Below are 7005 nucleotides of genomic sequence, written 5' to 3' on the forward strand. Positions count from 1 at the left end.
CAGCACAGTACAGACCCTTTGGCCCACAATGTTGTGCCGATCCTTAAACCCTGCCTCCCATATAACCCTCCACCTTAAATTCCTCTATATACCTGTCTGGTAGTCTCTTAAATTTCACTAGTGTATCTGCCTCCACCACTGACTCAGGTAGTGCATTCCATGCACCAACCACCGTCTGAGTAAAAACATTCCTCCAATATCCCCCTTGAACTTTCCACCCCTTACCATGTGCTCTTGTATTGAGAAGTGGTGCCCTGGGGAAGAGGCACTGGCTGTCCACTCTATCTATTGCTCTTCATTTCTTGTATACCTCTATCATGTCTCCTCTCATCTTCCTTCCTTCGAAAGATGTGTAGTGGAGAGTATATTGACTGGCTGCATCACAGACTGGTATCGAAATCCAGTGACTTTGAATGGAAAATCCTACAAGAAGTAATGGATAATGCCCCAATCCAGCATGAGTAAAGTCCTCCCCACAACTGAACACATCTACATGAAGCACTGTTGTAGGAAACAAGCAACGTCATCAGGGAACCCCACCACCCAGGACATGCTCCCTTCTCATTGCAACCATCAGGAAGCCTCAGAATTCACACCACCTGGTTCAGGAGCAATTATTATCCCTCAATTATGAAGCCCTCCCTGCCATTGAGTACATTTACATGGAGCACTCCCACAAAAAATCAGCATGCATCGAAGAACTCCACCATCCAGGCAATGCTCTCTTCTCACTATTACCATTGAGCAGGAGGTACAGACGTTTTAGCTCCCACACCATCAGGTTGAGGAACAGTTATTACTCTACAACTATCAAGCTCCTGATTCAGCTTGAATTACTTCGATCACCACCAGACTGAACTGATTCTACGACCTACAGACTCACTGTCAAGTACTCTTTACAACTCTTATATTCAGTATTACTATTTTTAATTAAAGTTTGTCTCCTCTTTTGCACAATGGTTGTTTGCCAAACTTGTCTGTTTATGTATAGATTTTTTCAAGAAATTCTTTTTTCTTTTCTTTTTCAATCTTTTTATTGAGTTTCATATAAATATAAAAAAACATAACATAATAATGTATAGGTTATGAATACAATAGACTTGAGATTACATTGATAATAGGATAATAATATCCTATTAAACATCAACAAAAAAAAGTACATTAATCAATCGAGTCTATATAATTATATATGAAAAAAAAACAAAAATAATCATCAAAAGAAAAAGAAAAAAAAATTAAAAATGTGTGAAAGAAAATATATATATATGAAACAAACACTAAACTAAAACTAACATGGGCAATAATAACAGTTTATAAGTATATGATAGTGTCAAAGAACTCCGGAACTCCATACCTGAACAAGAATAAACAGAGAGAAGGTCTGGGAAAGGCCAAATTAATTCATATGAAAATGTCAAATGAACAGTCCCCAAGTTTCTTCAAATTTAATTGACGAGTCAAAAATAGTGCTTCTAATTTTTTCCAAACTCAGATAAGAAATAGTTTGAAAAAGCCACTGAGACGTGGTAGGAGGATTTACTTCTTTCCAATTTTGTAATATAGACCTTCTGGCCATTAATGTTACAAAAGCAATCATTCGTCTGATTGAAGGAGAAAACTGATTACCATCCTCATTTGGTATACCAAAAATTGCAGTAATAAAGTGAGGTTGTAAATCGATGTTCCAAATTGAGGAAATGGTAACGAATATGTCCTTCCAATAGTTATGTAAAGTGGGACATGACCAAAACATGTGGATCAGTGAAGCCACTTCTGAATGACATCTGTCACATTGAGGGTTAATATGAGAATAAAATCGAGCAAGTTTATCTTTAGACATATAAGCTCTATGTACAATTTTAAATTGTATTAAAGCATGTTTAGCACATATAGAAGAAGAATTAACCATTTGTAAAATTTTTTCCCATTTATCTGTTGGTATATTGTATCGAAGTTCTTTTTCCCATTGTTGTTTAATTCTATCAGACATCTCTGGTTGTATCTTCATAATCATGTTGTAAATAAAAGCAACTAATCCCTTCTGACAAGGATTTAAGGTAAAAATCAAATCTGAGAAATCCGTTGAAGTTGAGTTGGGAAAAGATGGTAAAACTTTATGTAAAAAATTTCTGATTTGTAAATATCTGAAGAAATTAGATTTAGGTAATTTAAATTTATTGGAAAGTTGGTCAAAAGACATCAAAGTACCTTCAAAAAAAAGGTCACGAAAACATTTTATACCTTTCCTTTTCCATATGCTAAAGGCTTGATCTGTCAAGGAAGGTTTAAAGAAAAAATTAAATTAAATAGGGCTATCAAGAACAAAGTTTTTCAAAGTAAAAAATTTCCGAAATTGAAACCAAATTCATAATGTGTGTTTAATAACAGGATTAGATATCTGTTTATTGAATTTAACTAAATCAGCAGGAAGAGAAGAACCAAGAACAGAGAATAAAGAATATCCCTTTACCTCATTGCATTCCAAATTTACCCACTGCGGACACAATAATGAGTCCAAATCTAATTTCCAATACGTTAGGTTACGGATATTATTCGCCCAATAATAAAATCTAAAGTTAGGTAAAGCTAAACCACCATCTTTTTTAGATTTTTGTAATTGCCTTTTACTTAACCTGGGGTTTTTATTTTGCCACACAAATGAGGAAATTTTTGAATCAATGTTGTCAAAAAAGGATTTAGGAATAAAAATTGGTAAGGCTTGAAATAAATATAAAAATTTCGGTAAAATCATCATTTTAATAGCATTAATCCAACCAACTAATGATAGGAATAAGGGAGACCATCTTGTAGTAAGGTGTTGTATTTGAAGAAGCATAGGTAAAAAATTCAATCTAAATAAATCTTCATATTTCTTGGTAATTTTTATACCTAAATAGATAAAATTATCAGTAACAACTTTAAATGGAATCCTGTCATACAATAAAGTTTGCGCATTTAAAGGGAATAATTCACTCTTATCTAAGTTTAATTTATAACCAGAAAGACTACCAAATTGAGCCAACAAGGATAAAATAGTGAGAATAGATCTATCAAGATCAGAAATATATAACAGCAAATCATCAGCATAAATGATAATTTATATGATTTCTCATTACGGGTAATACCAAAAATACTAGGAGATTCACGAATAGCAATGGCTAAAGGTTCTAATGCAATATTAAATAATAAAGGACTTAAAGGACAACCTTGTCTCGTACCATGAGATAATTGAAAAACGGAGGATCTATAATTATTTGTAAGAACAGAAGCAACAGGTTTATAGTATATTAGTTTAATCCATGATATAAAATTAGGACTAAAATTAAAATTTCTCAATGCATTAAATAAATATGTCCATTCAACTCTATCAAAGGCTTTTTCAGCATCTAATGAGATAACACATTCTGGGACTGTGGGTGATGAAGTATGAATTATATTAATCAATTTTCTAACATTAAAAAAAGAATACCGATTCTTAATGAAACCAGTTTGATCTTCGGAAATAATCTGTGGTAGTACCTTTTCTAATCTAGTGGCTAAAATTTTTGTAAGAATCTTAGAATCTACATTTAATAATGATATAGGGCAATAAGATGTACATAAAGTAGGAATTTAAGAATTAGAGAAATAGTAGCTTCATAAAAAGATTGAGGTAATCTCTTCTTAGCAAATGCATCGTTAAAGATTTCACATAACCAAGGGGAAAGCAAAGAAGAAAAAGTTTTGAAAAATTCTACAATATAACCATCAGGGCCAGGAGCTTTCCCTGAATTCATTGATGAGACAGCCTCACCTATTTCAGCCATAGAGATAGGAGCATCAAACAAGCTACGATCTTCACCAATCAGTTTAGGAATATTCAAATTGTTAAAAAAAATTATCCATCATTGACAGGTCACCAAGAAATTCTATTGTATTTCTCTTTTTCTTGTAAATACCTGCAAGAAACATTTGTACTTTTAATCTTATTGTACTAGGGAACCATTTAATAGTCTTATAATAGCATGGTAAATTTCAAAGATCAAAGTTCAAAGTAAAATTTATTATCAGAGTATGTACATGTCACCGTGTACAACCCTGAGGGCATATTTAGCTAATCTATAGAATGGTAACTGTTAACAATATCAATGAACAGCAAACTATGCAAATGCCATATAAATAATTAACAATAAATAATGAGAGCATGAAATAACAAGATAAGTCCTTAAAGTGGGAACTTTGGTTGTGGGAACACCTTAAGTAGAATGAGAAGAATCCCCTTTTGTTCAAAGGCCTGATGGTTGAGGAGTATTAACTATTCTTGATCCTAATGGTGCAAGTCCTGAGACTCTTGTACCTTTTACCTGATGGCAGCAGCGAGAAAAGAGCATGGCCTAACTGGTAAGGATCTTTGATGATGGGTGTTGCTTTTCAATGGCAACATTTCATGTAGGTGTGCTCAGTGGTTGGAAGTGTTTTACTCATTGTGAACTGGGACAAATACCTACCTTTTGTAGGAATTTCCACTCAAAGGCATTGGTGTTCCCACACTAGGCCATAATGTAGCCAGTCAGCACAATTTCCACCACACATCCATAGAATTTTGCCAAGGTTTTTGATGACTTGACGGATCTCCGCGGACTCCTGAGGAAGTAGAGGCGCTGTCCTACTTTCTTTGCAATTATATTTATATGATGGGTCCAGAACAGGTCCTCTGAGTTAGTAATACTCATGAATTTAAAGTTACTAACCCTCACCACCTCTGATCCTCCAATGAGTACTGGCTCTTGGACCTCTGGATTCCCTCTCCTGAAGTCTATAATCAGCTCCTTGATCTTATTGACATTGAATGAGAGGTTGTCATTATTACACTACTCAACCAAATTTTCAATCTCCCTCCTATATGCTGATTCATCACCACCTTTGACACGACCCAAAACAGCAAATTTGCATATGGTGTTGGAGCTGTACTTAGCAACACAGTCATGGTTGTAAAGTGAGTAGAGCAAGGGGCTAAACACACATTCCTATGATGCTCCTGTGCTGATGGAGATTGAGGAAAAGATGTTTTTGCTGATCCAAACTAACTGGGAGCTGCAAGTGAGGAAATCGAGGATCTAATTGAACAAAGGGTATTGAAGCCAAGGTCATGGAGTTCACTGATTAGCTTTGAGGGGATGATGGTATTAAATGCTGAGCTATAATTGATAAAGAGAATCCTGATGTACGCATCTTTGCTGTCCAGATGTTCCACTGTTGTGTGAAGAGCCAATGACATGGTATCTGCTGTAGACCTGTTGCTTCAATAGGCAAATTGGAGCAGATCCAAATTGCCACTCAGACAGCAGCTGATGTGTTTCAACACCAGGTTTTCAAAACACTTCATCACTGTGGATCTAAATGCTACTGGGTGATAGATATTGAGGCAGATTACCATGCTCTTGTTGGGCACCAGTATGATTGAAGATATTCGTGAACACACCACCAGCCAGTTGGTCAGCACAGGTCTTCAGTACTGGGCCAGGTATTCTTTCCTCTCCAGATACTTTCCTTGGATTTACTCTCTTGAAGGCAGCCCAAATGTCTTTTCTTTCTTTTTAAATCTTTTTATTAATTTTAAACAAACATAAATGAAACATGAATACAGGGAGCTGAGAGTACGTAATTAATAGGTTAAGGTATAAATACAAATAGATGATAATCCATATATAATAACCTCCCAAACTCATAGTAATTATGAAAAATGGTGTAAATAAGAAAAAAAAATGCAAAAAATAAGAAAAAAAACCTAACTGACATGGGCATTATGTCAAGTATACACAGTAGCATCAATAACTCCACACCTCCATCCAAATAATTAAGGGTAATAAAAGTAAGATTTAGAAAAAGTCAGTTTAGCTCATATGAAAATGTTGAATAAATGGACTCCAAGATTCTTCAAATTTAACTGAAGGGTCAAAGACAACACTTCTAACTTTTTCTGAACTCAAACAAGAAATAGTTTGAGAAAACCACTGAAATATAGTTGGAGGATTAATTTCTTTCCAGTTCAATAGGATAGATCTTCTAGCCATTAATGTAACAAATGCAATCATCCGCCAGGCTGAGGGAGATAAACAACTATTATCCACCACTGGTAAACCGAAAATTGCAATAATAGGATGTGGTTGCAATTTAATATTCAGAACTGTTGAAATAGTACCGAAAATATCTTTCCAATAATTTTGCAAGCAAGGGCAAGACCAAAACGTGGGTTAATGAAGCAACTTCAGAATGACATTTGTCACAGGTTGGATTAACAAAAGAATAAAATCGAGCAAGTTTATCCGTGGACATATGAGCCCTATGTAAAACCTTAAATTGTATTAGGGCATGTTTAGCACAAATAGAAGAAGAATAGACTAATTGTAAAATTTTCTCCCACTGCTCAGTGGGTATAAGACAGAGAAGTTCTTTTTCCCATTCCTTCTTAATTTTTTTCTGATACTCCTGGCTGTATTTTCATAATCATATTATAAATGATGGGAAATGTCATCTTCAGATACTAAGACCAAAGGATCATTGGGAGACACTGTGATGGGTGATGGTTCCTCCCTGTTCTGGTGGTCAAAGTGAACATAAAAGGCATTGAGCAAACTTTACAGAATCAGAATCAGGTTTATTATCACCGGCATGTGATGTGAAATTTGTTAACTTAGCAGCAGCAGTTCAATGCAATACATAATCTAGAAGAGAAAAAAATATAATAAATAAAACAAAAATAATAAAGAAACAAATCAATAACATATATTGAATAGATTTTAAAAAGTGCAAAACACAGAAGTCAAGTCATTCTGTATATTAAAAAAATAGGGTAGTATCCAAAGATTCAATGCCAGTATAAGAATTAGATAGGCAGAGAGGAAGAGGCTGTTCCTGAATTGCTGTGTATGTTCAGGCTTCTGTACCTATTACCTGATGGTAACAGTGAGAAAAGGGCATGCCATGGGTGCTAGAGGTCCTTAATAATGGACGCTGCCTTTCTGA

The sequence above is a fragment of the Hypanus sabinus genome, chromosome 15 (genome assembly GCF_030144855.1).
Source record: "Hypanus sabinus isolate sHypSab1 chromosome 15, sHypSab1.hap1, whole genome shotgun sequence".
Classification (NCBI taxonomy): Eukaryota; Metazoa; Chordata; class Chondrichthyes; order Myliobatiformes; family Dasyatidae; genus Hypanus; species Hypanus sabinus.